The sequence below is a fragment of the Babylonia areolata genome, chromosome 33, assembly GCF_041734735.1.
Source record: "Babylonia areolata isolate BAREFJ2019XMU chromosome 33, ASM4173473v1, whole genome shotgun sequence".
NCBI classification, from domain to species: domain Eukaryota; kingdom Metazoa; phylum Mollusca; class Gastropoda; order Neogastropoda; family Buccinidae; genus Babylonia; species Babylonia areolata.
In genome coordinates, this window is record NC_134908.1 from 17,478,783 (window position 1) to 17,493,782 (window position 15,000).

General features: G+C 44.2%; 1 long non-coding RNA gene and 1 other non-coding gene across 2 annotated transcripts in view; one reads left to right on the plus strand and one right to left on the minus strand.

Moving 5' to 3' along the window:
• Positions 1–15,000, minus strand: part of LOC143277189 (uncharacterized) — a 123,588-nt gene that overhangs the window by 58,325 nt on the left and 50,263 nt on the right. The gene's annotated exons all lie outside the window — the stretch shown is intronic.
• LOC143277271 (5S ribosomal RNA) lies at positions 765–887 on the plus strand. The gene has a single exon (XR_013053716.1). It is a non-coding gene; the product is annotated as a 5S ribosomal RNA (ribosomal RNA).

The window sequence follows — 15,000 nt, forward strand, 5'->3', positions numbered from 1 at the left end:
TGCCTCCTCTGCTGTTCTGATGGTCATAGTCGGACACGACTGACTATTATATATATACCCAACGCGCTTAGTCAGGCCTTGAGTGCATGCATATTTGTGTGCCGATAAGAGTGGATCCATTCTGAAGAATTACGCCAGAGGAGACGACACTCTCGTTGCCATGGGCTCTTTTTCAGTGCGCCTAGTGCAAGCTAGGCACACTGAGCATCAACTCAGTTTATCGTCTCCTCTGAAAGAACAGACGCTCAGTTCGATTGTCCCAGTCTTCTTCTTCTTCTTCTGCGTTCACTCGTATGCACACGAGTGGGCTTTTACGTGTATGACCGTTTTTACCCCGCCATGTAGGCAGCCATACTCCGTTTTCGGGGGTGTGCATGCTGGGTATGTTCTTGTTTCCATAACCCACCGAACGCTGACATGGATTACAGGATCTTTAACGTGCGTATTTGATCTTCTGCTTGCATATATATACACACGAAGGGGGTTCAGGCACTAGCAGGTTTGCACATATGTTGACCTGGGAGATCGTAAAAATCTCCACCCTTTACCCACCAGGCGCCGTCACCGTGATTCGAACCCGGGACCCTCAGACTGACAGTCCAACGCTTTAACCACTCGGCTATTGCGCCCGTCAAACTTGGGAGAAAGGGGTGAGAGCGGGATTCGAACCCACACCCTCAGTACTGGCAGATGAACGTCTTTACCACTCGGCCACCTTGCTCCTTCGATGACGGGCGCAACAGCTGAGTGGTTCCTCTTCTCTTGCCAACGGCCATACCACGTTGAAAACACCGGTTCTCGTCCGATCACTGAAGTTAAACAACAACGTCGGGCACGGGTTAGTACTTGGATGGGTGACCGCCTGGGAACACCGGGTGCTGTTGGCAACCTTTTTCTCAAGGCCTGACTTAAGCGCAGTTGGGTTACGCTGCTGGTCAGGCATCTGCTTGGCAGATGTGGCGTAGCGTGTATGGATTTGTCCGAACGCAGTGACGCCTCCTTGAGGTACTGAAACTGTCTTTTACCCTTACCCCTTGCCTCCAATCAGGATTCATCATCCACCCCTCCCTCCTTGGCTGCTCAACTTCTTCCTTTCAATCCCTCTTTCAATCATCCACGGGCATTTCTTCTTCTTCTTTCTTCTTCTGTCCATCTCACTCGTGCTGGTTCAGGTCTGAATTTTCTGTAACCCCCCCCCCCCCCCCCCCCCATTCCCCCTCCCCCCCCCCCCCCCCCCCCCCCTCTCCACCATCATCACTTCTTACCGTACTTTCTTCTTTAATCACGCCCCATCCTTTTCCTGACTGCTGCGGGCTCTTCTTTCAACTCACCTTTCATCTAATGATCTATGGATGTTTTCTTTTTTTTTTTTGCTATTTCATTTGTGCTGGTACAGGTCTAGATTTTCTCTGTTACCACCATGCACCACCACCACCAACACCACCTCTTCACTCCAAACCTTTCTCTCTCTCTCTCCCCACCCCTCTACGGTGGGCTACCCCCCCCCCCCCCCACCCCACCCCACCGCCCCCCCCACCCCACACACACACACACACACACACAACCCCCTCTCTTCACTCCTTACCCAACTCTCTCCCTTCTAATCAAGCTCCACCACTCCCCCTCCCAGGGCTCCTATAGCTCGTCTTTCAATTCACCTTTCATCAATGGGCGTCTACTTTCAATTTCATTCGTTTCTAGTACAGGTCTGCTCTCTCTCTCTCTCTCTCTCTCTCTCTCTCTCTCTACCCTCCCTCTTTCCTTAGCTTACCAGGCGACTCGAATCACGCTCTATCCCTTCTTACCTCCCCCCCCCCCCCACCCACCCCCACCCCCTCCCCCAGCAAGCTCCTTCGTCCATACCTGCCTGCTGAACTCTGAAGCACTGCCTTTATCACGTCACCTTTCTTTTATCAACGAATGCTTCTAGATACCCTGCCCCCCCCCCTCTCTCTCTCTCTCTCACACACACACACACATCGGTACTGCTAGTACCTGCAATATATATATATATATATATATATATATATATATATATATCTCATCCCTACTGTTAGTACCTGGAAATTGGAATATCTCTCCCTCTCTCAGTACTGCACTCTCTCTCTCTCTCTCTCTCTCTCTCTCTCTCTCTCTCTCTCCCTCCCTCCCCCTCTCCCTCCCGCCCCAATCCCTCACCGACATCGAACAGTTTTCATCACCACACCATTTCTCAGCCAATTATGAGAGAGTGGGGAAGGAGGGGGGGGGGGGGGGGGGGGGGTGAGGGAGCGAAGGGGAAGGGGGAGAGCTGGGTTGGAGGGTGGGTGAAGGGAAGAAAGGTGGAACACAGGTGAAGGGTGGGAAGGGAGGAGAGACAGAGAGAGTGGGGAGAGTGGGAGTGAGTGAGTGAGTGAGTGAGAGACTCAGCGAGAGAGAGAGAGAGGGAGGGACTCAGAGAGCGAGAGAGGGAGAGAGAGGGAGGGACGCACAGAGCGAGAGAGAGAGAGAGAGAGGGGAGGGACTCAGAGAGCGAGAGAGAGAGAGAGAGGGGAGGGACTCAGAGAGCGAGAGAGAGAGAGAGAGAGAGGGAGGGACTGAGAGCGAGAGAGAGAGAGAGGGGGGGGGGAGGGACTCAGAGAGCGAGAGAGAGAGAGAGAGAGAGAGGGAGGGACTCAGAGAGCGAGAGAGGGAGAGAGAGGGAGGGACGCACAGAGCGAGAGAGAGAGAGAGAGAGGGGAGAGACTCAGAGAGAAAGAGAGACTCAGCGAGAGAGAGAGAGAGAGAGAGAGAGAGAGAGAGAGACAGAGAGAGAGAGAGAGAGAGACTCAGAGAAAGAGAGAGAGAGAGACTCAGAGAAAGAGAGAGAGACTCAACGAGAGAGAGAGACTCAGAGAAAGAGAGAGAGAGACAGAGAGAGACTCACAGAGAGAGAGAGAGAGAGAGATTCCGTGAGAGAGAGAAAGAGAAAGACAGATACAAAAAAGAAAGTGAGACAGAGACAGAGAGAGAGAGAGAGACTCAAGAGAGAGAGACTCACACAGAGAGAGAGGCAGATACAAAGAAACAGAGAGCTACACGCACAGAACAGAGCAGATTAAAAAAAAAAAAAAAAAAAAGAGACAAGACACACACACAATACAGACAAAGACAGACACGCAGACAGACAGACAAAAGACACAGACAGACACGCAGACAGACAGACAGACAAACACAACAGTTCCGCCAAGAGTAGTACATTTATTTTCACACGGCACCGAATCAGCCCCAGGTAGTGCCAAAAAAACGAAACCTGCTCATACACAGCGCAGGAACCTTCCCAGACAAACCCTCCGGGGACACGGGCAGCAGACGCCAGAATTAGTTCCTGATAATACAGCAGCAACCAGCAAGGTAGGTCAAGATTCTGTGCGACGGGCGCAATAGACAGAGTGGTTAAAAGCGTTGGACTTTCAACCTGAGGGTCCTGGGTTCGAATCTCGGTGACGGCGCCTGGTGGGGTAAAAGGGTGGAGATTTTGCCGATCTCCCAGATAAACATAATTATGTGCAGACCTGCTTAAGTGCCTGAACCCTCTTCGTGTGTATACGCACACAGAAGATCTAATACATACGCTAAAGATCCTGTAATCTATGTCAGCGTTCGGTGGGTTATGAAAACAAGAACATACCCAGCATGCACACCCCCGAAGACGGAGTATGGCTCCCTACATGGCGAGGGGGCAAATAAACAATGAATGAATGTATATGATAGTCAGTCGTGTCCGACTATGACCATCAGAACAGCAGAGGAGGCAACTGCTGTTCCGACTATCTGGGCTAGAATTTGATTATAGTGGAGAGTGTCTTGCCCAAGTTACATCCCCACTCTCTCGGCCAAGAGGGTTTTAGGACAGTCGGCGTTGGGATGGTTCCCAAAGGCCAACTAGCCCACAAGGCTGCAGCACTAAGAGCCAGTGCAATTTTGCCTCCTAGTTTGAGAGTCATAGTCCTTCACAAAAGACTAAGCTGTAAATGATTTCCCATTGACTGGAGAAACCATTGATAATACAGCTCTCACTTTGCTGTTGGTCACTCGTGTACATGCATACAAATGCCCGAGAGGTCTTTTACGCGTACGACAGTTTCTACCGTGCCATGAAGCCAGCTATACTTCCGTCTTCGGGGTTCTGCATGCTGGGTAACCTGCGTTCTTGTTCCCACAACCCACCGAACGCTGACATGGATTTCTGGATATTTAACCGCCCGTATTTCATCTTCCGCGTGCGTATACACACACAAGGGGTGCTGGCACTAGCAGGTCTGGACATAATGTTGGCTTGGAAGGTAAAATAAAATAAATAAATAAATAAAAACCCATCCTTAAACCCACAAGGTGCGCCGATTCGAACTCAGAGAAACTGGCAAGATTCCAACGCTCCAAACCAATTCGCTCACCAAACCCGTTAGATCAAAACACAGCCATCTCACAGATTCACAGACCAATTCTGAGTTTAGCTCTCAGACTATTATCAAATTCATTACGGACCAAGTATTGTTCTAATGTTAAGTGCATATGCTTTAGTAACCTGACAATCGAGCATATAATTTTTTCACTGAAGCTTGATGAAGCCTTTTGTACACGAAAGTGTGTCTTCACAAGTGACTGAGAACGTTGATGTTTTTGATTTTTTGCATTCATTATCAGTTGTTTTACGAAGTCCTTTAAGTAATTTCCTGTAACTGTATTTAGATTTTGTTGTTGTTTTTTTGTTCTTTTTTCTTCCAAATTTCACCCACATTTTTACCCTCATTTGCCCAGTTTCTCCCAACCCTCCATTCATCCACATCTCCCACCCCTTCTAACCGATAATACTCAGATGTATTCATAAATACTTTCACAAAATGTCTTCAATCACCGATATGTGTGACGGGACATTAAACAAAAAAATTCCTCCGCAGGATCAGGATCAGGATCTGTGGCGTTGTTATATACAACTTTGCCATTTTTGGCTTTTTATGTCCCTTCAGATGTACTCCTTTTTATTGTTGGTCAGGTCGTTGACTAGCTCAGTCATTTTATCCATCAAAGTCGTATTTCGTTTTTTGTCAATAACTCATGTTTATCTATGAGGTTCTTAAAAGTATTTATACTAGGTACAAGTTTGACATTGTTTGTTGTTCCAATAATTTGTTACTCTGTTACTAAGTGTAAACTTTCTGAGATTTGTTCTGGAATACTGTTTAAATAATTTATTTGTACTGTTTCTTGTAGTGTCCACCTTTGGAGTACACACACACACACACAAAAACATGCTTTGTCTGCATCGTCAAACCCATTAAATATTTTGTACGTCTGTATCAAGTCCCCTCTTACTCTTCTTGCTTTAAGTAAACCCCTACCACCCACCCTCCACCCCTTCACCCCCAGCACAAAAAGCCACTTCTTCTTCTTCTTCTTCTCTGAAAGTGAAAGCCAGCAAAACAACAAACGGCAACATTAACACGAAGACGAGCCCATAAGACTTCAGAACACTGAAGTCTTGTCGAACACCAATGACGTCAAAAGATTCGCCACTGACGTTCGTCCACCTCAGATGGACGTCACACTGACGGCAGCTGACAACTATTGGTTGAACACGAGCCAGTCTCTCATTACTTCTGGGATTGGAAGGAAGATGGAAAAATAACGATCAAATTTCCGATTGCTCATCGTAATTAAAGTCTTAACTCCCGAGAGCAAGGTTTCGGTTCTAGCTCCGCCCCTTTTCTCTGCATTCAAATTTTGTATTACGTGTAGCTGACACATTTTGTACTTTCCAAAGTCAATTCAGGTCTAGATTGGAAGCTGCTAGGCAAATCTCGCTCTCTGCCATAAATGAAGCCAAACCGTAGCTTTATTAGGCTTTTATTTTGAATAAACCTTCACCGACGTCACAGTGTCAGACTCTGGTGAGAAACTGGCTTGATTCAAACCGCCCGCCATTTATAGTCCGGTTCAGGCTTTAACTCTGCAATCCGGTTGGTTACAAGTTTCAATCCGCAGTCAACGATTAACACACGCACAATAGGAGGAGTTTGTATTATACTCCATGTTTGGTGTTTACATATACTTACCATGTCAAACTGATGCAAACCAGGCCCATGGTCTGCTCTGTTTGGCCAAATTTCGCGCGGCTAACAGTGAAAAGACGCCCCTCTTAGTCTGGCCCGCTCTTAGCCAATCAAACGCCTCTAACAGCTATAAGCGCTGAATCATTCCTTTGGCCAAGGCTCTCCACGCCATCTTGTCAGCCAGGTTTTCCCCCTAAAACTACGCAGTTTCATGTTTCTACGTCAAATTGATCTGGAACTGGCTCCTTCCCCAAATTCCGTTCTTCGAAAACAAAACGACCCAAGGCTTACTAATCGGTAAGTCAGCAATTTGAGACCGTTGATGGAAAGCTTCCAGACTAACTTGAAACGGCAATCACCCCCAACCTGGTGCCAATAGGATGAGAAGGGGGGGGGTGGGGGAGCGGGGAGGTGGAAGGAGAAAGGAACTTCAGGAAGAGAGGGGTGAGGGTAGAGGGGGGCGGGGGGGGGGGGCGTGAGGGGCCTGTTATTAAGTCCACATGTGCACGTCTAAAAACGGTTACAGACGATCCTATCTTATCCCCAGACAAAGTCAAAGTAGACAGTTACAGAAACTTCAGCTACATTTGAAAAGTTTGCTGTTGCTTTTGTTTTTGTTTTGTTTGTTTTTTAAGGTTTTTTTTTTTTTAGACTTCAGTTACTGTTGTGTTGATTTTTTTTTTTTTTTTTCATTTTCAGCCTACACATAACTATTATTAGGTCTATGTATCTAGTCAGAGTCCAGCAGCCGACAACATCGGGATATGACGGCTGAAAATACAGTAAATATCGATCCTGTATAACATGAGAAAGAGAGAGGGGAGAGAGAGACAGACTAAGAAAAAGAGAGAGAGAGAAGAAACGAAAACTATGCAGATAAACCCTGGGCACTCCTCAGACGTTGACCATCCTGTCAAATCTTCGAACGATTATAAAATAAAAAAAAATTTAAAAAAAAGCAACCTGAACACAAACATACTTATATTTCATTTTCTTAAAAAGGCCAGCTGTACAAAATCGTGTCCAAGAAACAGTCATGAATTCAAAACAAATACAAAAAACAATAAATCCCAGCGGTCAACTCGAAACAACCAACGCACACAAAAAAAGCCCAATTAAAAAGCCCAGCCAAACCACAAAAAATTAATGGCTTTTCCAGAAGGAAAATATCTATAGATCGGTGAACGGACCAGCAAAGCATGAAATAAGAAAGAAAGAGACGGCGCGCGCGCACACACACACACACACACACACACACAGAGAGGGAGAGAGAGACATACAGAGACAGAGAGAGAGACACACACACACACACACACACACACACATACACAGATAGAGAGAGACACACACACACACACACAGGGAGAGAGAGAGAAAGGCACACACACACACAAACACACACACACACACACACACACACACACACACATACACATACACAGAGAGAGAGAGAGAAAGGCACACACACACACACACACACACACACACACAGGGAGAGAGAGAGAAAGGCACACACACACACACACAGAGGGAGAGAGAGACATACAGAGAGAGAGAGACACACACACACACATACACAGAGAGAGAGAAAGAGAGAGAGACACAACACACACACACACATACACATACACAGAGAGAGAGAGAGAACGGCACACACACACACAAACACACACATGCACACACACACACACACACACACACACACACACAGAGGGAGAGAGAGAGAAAGACACACACACACACACACACACAGGGAGAGAGAGAAAGGCACACACACACACACACACACACACACACGCAAGAAAAAGGAAAATTCACACACACACACAAAAAAAGCGGTAGAGAAAGAGGACATGCATTCTAAATAGATGTTGTATTGTACTGAGTTGCACCGCACTGCACTGAACATTTACATTGCATTGTACTGCATTGTCACAACAGATTTCTTTGTATGAAAATCGAAAGAAAAAGAAGAAAAAGACACAGTGTATCTTTTAAAAATCCCAAACAACAAAACCAGCCACACACACACACACACACACACACACACACACACACACACACACACGACCTGTGAGCCCGACAGACAACAAAAGCAGATAAAAGCAGCCAGCTAGGCGCCAGCCGAACAGACGTAACAGTCATGATGGAACCGATGGAAACGAAACGAAACTGTTTACAGTAACAATCGCAGTCTCTGTCCTGCCTGTTCCCGTGTTCCGGCACACAGACACAGACGCAGCTTCAGAAGGCGTTAAGGAAGGGTTGTTCCATGAACGACTGATCTTAGCAAGGGACTTGAGAAAATTCCCAACGCTGAGCAAACACTGTTGACGCAACAGCCGAGAGATCACTTAAAACGTTGTATTTTCAATGCAAGGGTCCCGGGATCGGGAGAAAAAGAATAAAAAACAGTTCCCAGGACAGACAGAAAATTATTTGCAGTGGAAAAAAAACTACAACACTAATTCATATAATTCAAAACAAAAGAATACAACCCAGTACAACACATTACATTACAACACAACAACAATGCATCACAGTACAACACAATACAGTCCTTACAACAAAACACTGTCCAATACAACACGACACATTACAACACAACAACAATGCATCACAGTACAACACAGTACAGTACTTAAAAAAAACACTGTCCAATACCACACGACACATTACAACACAACAACAGTTCATCACAGTACAACACAGTACAGTACTTACAACAAAACACAGTCCAGTACAACACAACACATTACAACACAACAACAATGCACCACAGTACAACACAATACAGTACTTACAACAAAACACAGTCCAGTACAACAGTCCAGTACAACACAACACATTACAACACAACAACAATGCATCACAGTACAACACATTACAACACAACAACAATGCACCACAGTACAACACAATACAGTACTTACAACAAAACACTGTCCAATACAACACGACACATTACAACACAACAACAAATTACAATGCATCACAGTACAACACAGTACAGTACTTACAACAAAACACTGTCCAATACAACACGACACATTACAACACAACAACAATGCATCACAGTACAACACAGTACAGTACTTACAACAAAACACTGTCCAATACAACACGACACATTACAACACAACAACAGTTCATCACAGTACAACACAGTACAGTACTTACAACAAAACACAGTCCAGTACAACAAATTACAACACAACAACAATGCACCACAGTACAACACAATACAGTACTTACAACAAAACACTATCCAATACAACACAATACATTACAACACAACAACAAATTACAATGCATCACAGTACAACACAGTACAGTCCTTACAACAAAACACTGTCCAATACAACACGACACATTACAACACAACAACAATGCATCACAGTACAACACAGTACAGTACTTACAACAAAACACTCTCCAATACAACACGACACATTACAACACAACAACAATGCGTCACAGTACAACGCAGTGCCCTCCTTACAACAGAACACAGTCCTTTCCATTACACTTCAACACAACCTGACGTGGTACAAAACTGACGAGATTGGTCAACACACACACACACACACACACACACACACACACACACAAACATACACACACACACAAACGTTTACACACACACACACACTCTCTCTCTCCCTCTCTCTCTCTCTCTCACACACACACACACACACACACACACACACACACACATACAAACACACACACACAACGTGGGAAAAAACAAACAAACAAACAAAAAACCCAACACTCCAACCCCCAAAGGAGGACGACTAGAGGCCGCAGAATGGCCATGTGGCTAAAAGATGGAGGGCGGGGAGGGAGGGGTGGGGATTTGGGGGTATGGGGGGTTAGGGGGGGGGGGACGAAGCCTCGGGGAGAGCGAGACGGACGGGGTCCATCTAATTAATAGCTCACTTACCTCTCAGCAAAAAAAACAACAACAAAAAACAAAAAACTAAACAAAACACCCACCAGGCATCCAACGTGGGAGAAACGCCCCCTCGACCCCCCCCCCCCCCCCTCAAAACCCCCCCGGGCCCCCACCACCTCCCCCCTCGGCAGGTAAATCTACAACCCTGTCTGCAATGATTTAGGCAGCAGTGGTGCCAGAGGCGATGAAAGCAAGAAAGAAAGAAACGAAGAGAGAGAGAGGGGGGGAGGGAGAGAGAGAGATTCCATATAGTTTATTCATGCATAGGTCAGGGCCCCTTGTGAAGGGGCATGTGAACATTATTATTATTATTATCATCATGATTATTATGATTGTTTATAAACATCACCTTACAATGCAGTGAACGTCAAAACACTCTGGTAAACAAACAAAAACAAACAAAATCTCTCTCTCTCTCTCTCTCTCTCTCTCTATATATATATATATATATATATATATATATATATATAAAATAAATAAAACAAAGTTGAAAAACAACACCTATTTTGTTAAACAAAAAACAACAACAATATATATATATATATATATAGAGAGAGAGAGAGAGAGAGAGTAAAACAGGCGCGACCATTCAGTGTGCAGAACAATAAAATATTGTCACGCAGTATCAATTTCTCTGAATTTGAAAGCTGTAATAAATCATATAAAGATATTTCTTTATAACAATTTCAGGAGAGAGAGAGGGGGGGGGGGGGGGGTGCGGGGGGAGGAGCGAGTGTGTGTGAGAGAGAGAGAGGGTGGTGGTGGTGGAGAGGGAGAGACAGAGATGGGGTGGTGTGTTATTCAAGGATTTAAGATTTTAGGCATGGCCCATTCTTCCAATCTGTCCTTGCTCATCAACATCAGTTTTGAGTTACAATAGCACACACATATTTAATGGAAAGGGGAGAAAGAGAGAAAACAAAACAAAACAAAACAAAACAAAACAAAACAAAAGTCCTGCAGAAAGAATATGATTAAGAACACACACACACACACACACACACACACACACACACACACACACAGATGGATGAAAGAGAGAGAGGGAGAGAGAGAGAGAGAATGTGTGTGTGTGTGTGTTTTAGGAGTGTTGTATATGGGTGTGTGTGTGGGGGGGGGGGGGGGGGGGGGGGGCATTGCATTGGGAGATAATCGTCTCAACCATTCTGCCACCTTCCCGGCAGTGAAGGGGTTAATCATTTTTTTGTATTTTGTATTTCTTTTCATCACAACAGATTTCTCTGTGTGAAATTCGGGCTGCTCTCCCCAGGGAGAGCGCGTCGCTACACTACAGTGCCACCAGTTTGTTTGTTTTTGTTTTTTCTATCGAAGTGTATTTTTCAACAGAATTTTGCCAGGAACAACCCTTTTGTCGACGTGGGTTCTTTTACGTGCGCTAAGCGCATGCTGCACACGGGACCTCGGTTTATCGTCTCATACGAATGACTAAGCGTCCACACCACCACTCAAGGTCTAGTGGAGGGGGAGAAAATATCGGCGGCTGAGCCGTGATTCGAGCCAGCGCGCTCAGATTCTCTCGCTTCCTAGGCGGGCGCGTTAAACTTCCAGGCCATCACTCCACATATCACAAATACAATCCACACCCGCAGAACAGAACGTGTTCAAAGACTCCTCACGGGGTACCCGGTACGCTTTTCTTTCAAAACTCAAATCAAATCAAATCAAATCAAATCAAAAACACTTTATTAATCCACATGGAAATTAAGTTGTGCAATCACAGGCTCATTGTAAACACTGGCATAAAATCATGCGCAACATAAGAAGAGATTAAAACTAGTCAAATAAGAATTCCCAATAGCTGACGATATACTAACCCCCCCACCCCCCACACACACATACTCATTGCACAACAACATTAACAAATGAAAACATCCAACAAAAAAAGGGTATAAGATTACTAAAAATGACATGCGCGCACGCACGCACACACACCCACACACACATACACACACATGCACACACACCCACACACACACACACACACACACACACACGTTAAGACCATAAGGTATTGTACAACAATACATAAATAAAAACATCAAGGGAATAAATCGTATATATAAGTAAAATGCACACACACACACACACACACACACACACACACACGCACACACACTCACACACACACACAACCAACGTATGCATGCACATAACATATGTCACGCCAATAAGATTAGAACATTAACATTAAGATACATGAAATCCAAGTAAAATAAGAAAATATTTAAAAATCACTTCCGATCACACACACACAAAAATGCTTGCTTGCCCGTGCTCACCCGCTCAGTCCCACATGCACGCATAACTCTCTCTACCCCGCGGACCCGATTGGCTCTAAGTTGGAAGGATCGAACCCCAAACCCCTGACCGGTGTACCTGGCCGGAATATACACACCCCCCTCCTCCCCTTCCTCCCTACCCCCCTAGCCCAGAACATACACCCGGGTATAAAAAAAATGGCTGGTGCAGCTTTTGAATCCTGCGGTACGAGTTCCAGTTTTCAGAGAGGAGGTGGACGTGTGTGTGGAATGATCCGTATACGCTACACCACATCTGCTGTATTTTTTAAATGGTATTGCATTGTATAAGGAACACCATAAATAAAGATTGATGAATGAATGAATGCATGAATAAAATAAACAAACAAATAAATAAAATCAATAAATAAATACGTACATTTATAAATAAATAATGAATAATTAAGTAAACACATGAATACATTTTCAAAGAAAGCAAGAATGAATGAATAAATAAATAAATGAATGAATAAATAAATAAATAAATAAATAAAATGGAACAGAGATGTCTTACCCCTCGCATTCAATCTCAACATGCAGGTCAGGCTTTGAGTGCCTCACCCAGCCTTGGTTTAAGATAAGATAAGATAAGATAAGATAAGATAAGAATAACTTTATTATCTCCAACTGGAGAAATTTGGTCAGGTGCATTATCACAACATAGACAAGTAAACAACATGGGGACCATAACTGTAAAAGCCAACAACAGCCCCAACAAATATTACGAAGATACAAATGTAAAAAATATCACATACATCGTTTCATACATACATCCACACACTGCAGGTAATAACTAGTATTCTTAATGTAAAAACAGAAAGAATTAAGAAACATTATTTGAATATAGTTATAAACATAGCCTACTATACTGCACATTGATCATAATAGACAGATAAGATAAGAATAAAGATGAATTGCGGAAAACCACAACCAGATAATCAGCACACACCCGCACCGCCCCCCCCCCCCCCCCCCCCCCCCCCACACACGCGGATAACTTGATTAAACAAGAGTAATAAACATATGTTCTCAAATAAAAGCATTTCACATATTCGCTTTTAAAAACATTGCAATTAATTATTACATCGTAATTATTAAACAGAACCATTACCGTAAAATGAAATAAAACAACAGCAACAACACAAAATAAACAAAGTCTGCACATTAAAAAGCAACCTAGTCCGTTTCTTACTCCGGGTGTTATTTGAGCCAAGGCCATTTTATACCCGGGTGTTACATTCTGGACAGGGTACACATTTCGGCACGCAACACCGCCCTATGAGCTGTTACGTGTAACGTGAGGTAATCATCAACCCCCACCCCCCAAACAACACACACACACACACACACACACACACACACACACACACCCTCTCTCGTGGGATAATCTACCTTGGGTAATACCCACCACCCAAGCTAAGTGCCGACGTCATTCTGTTCAGCAAACTGTGTTACCTTTAAACGGTTCTTACAGTTACTCGAGATTGGATAAGAGTGGTACTACCGTGGTTGACCTCTTCTTTTGTTGTTTCTTCTTTCTTTTTGTTTTTGAGTTTTTTTGTTGTTGTTGTTTTTTTGTTTCTTGTTGTTGTCTTTTTGTGTTTGGTGGTTGTTTTTTTCGTTTCTGGTCTATTCTTTTGTTATTCGTTTGTTTCCTGTTCCATCTTTTTGGGAAAGACTGGTCTTTTGTTTGGTTGGTTCGTTTGTTTCCCGTTCCATATTTTGAGAAATAATTATTGGTCTCTTCGTTTTGTTATCCCTTTGTTTCCTGTTCCATATTTTGGGGAAATACTGGTGTCTTCTTTTTTGTTGCTCCCTTTGTTTCCTGTTCCATATTTTGGGGAAATACTGGTGTCTTCTTTTTTGTTGCTCCGTTTCTTTCCTGTTCCATATTCTCGGAACGACTGTGTCCTCTTTTGTTGCTCCGTTATTTAAGGAAAAGGCTGTTGTCTTCTTTTGTTATTCGTTTGTTTCTTGTTCCACATTTTGGGAAACACTAGTCTCTTATTTTGTTGTTTCGTTTGTTTCCTGTTCCATCTTTTTTGGGAAAGAGTGGTCTCTTGTTTGGTTGTTTCGTTTGTTTCTCGTTCCAGCTTTTGGGAAAGACTGGTCTCTTATTTTACTGGTTCGTTTGTTTCTCGTTCCAACTTTTGGGAAAGGCTGGTGTCTTATTTTGTTATTCCTGTGTTTCCTGTTCCATGTTTTGGGAAAGACCGGTGCCTTCTTTTGTTTAAGATAAGATAAACAAATAAAAACATAAGCAATCAAATTAATGAATCAAAAATAATCGATACGTGCGTAGACAGACAGATCTCTAAATAAAGAAATAAATGAATAATAAATAAACAAATAAAAACGATGATAATGACGGACGACACAGTGGAGTCGATAATGAAGACGACACGTACAAACGACACGTTCACAGTAATTCACGATGGAGACGGGTCAAGGAGAGGAAGTGCTCGATCACTCAGTGGCACAAAGGGGGGGGTGGGGAGGGGGGCGGGGGGGGGGCGCGAGGGCAGATGTCTTGGAAGGTCCACAGAAGCGAAAAGCTCCCAAGTTCTTGAGAATAGCTGGATCGAAGCTGGGGCATGACACACTGAGAGAGGCTCTCCCCGTCCTTTTCTGTCGATTCTTTCTTCGTTTTCGT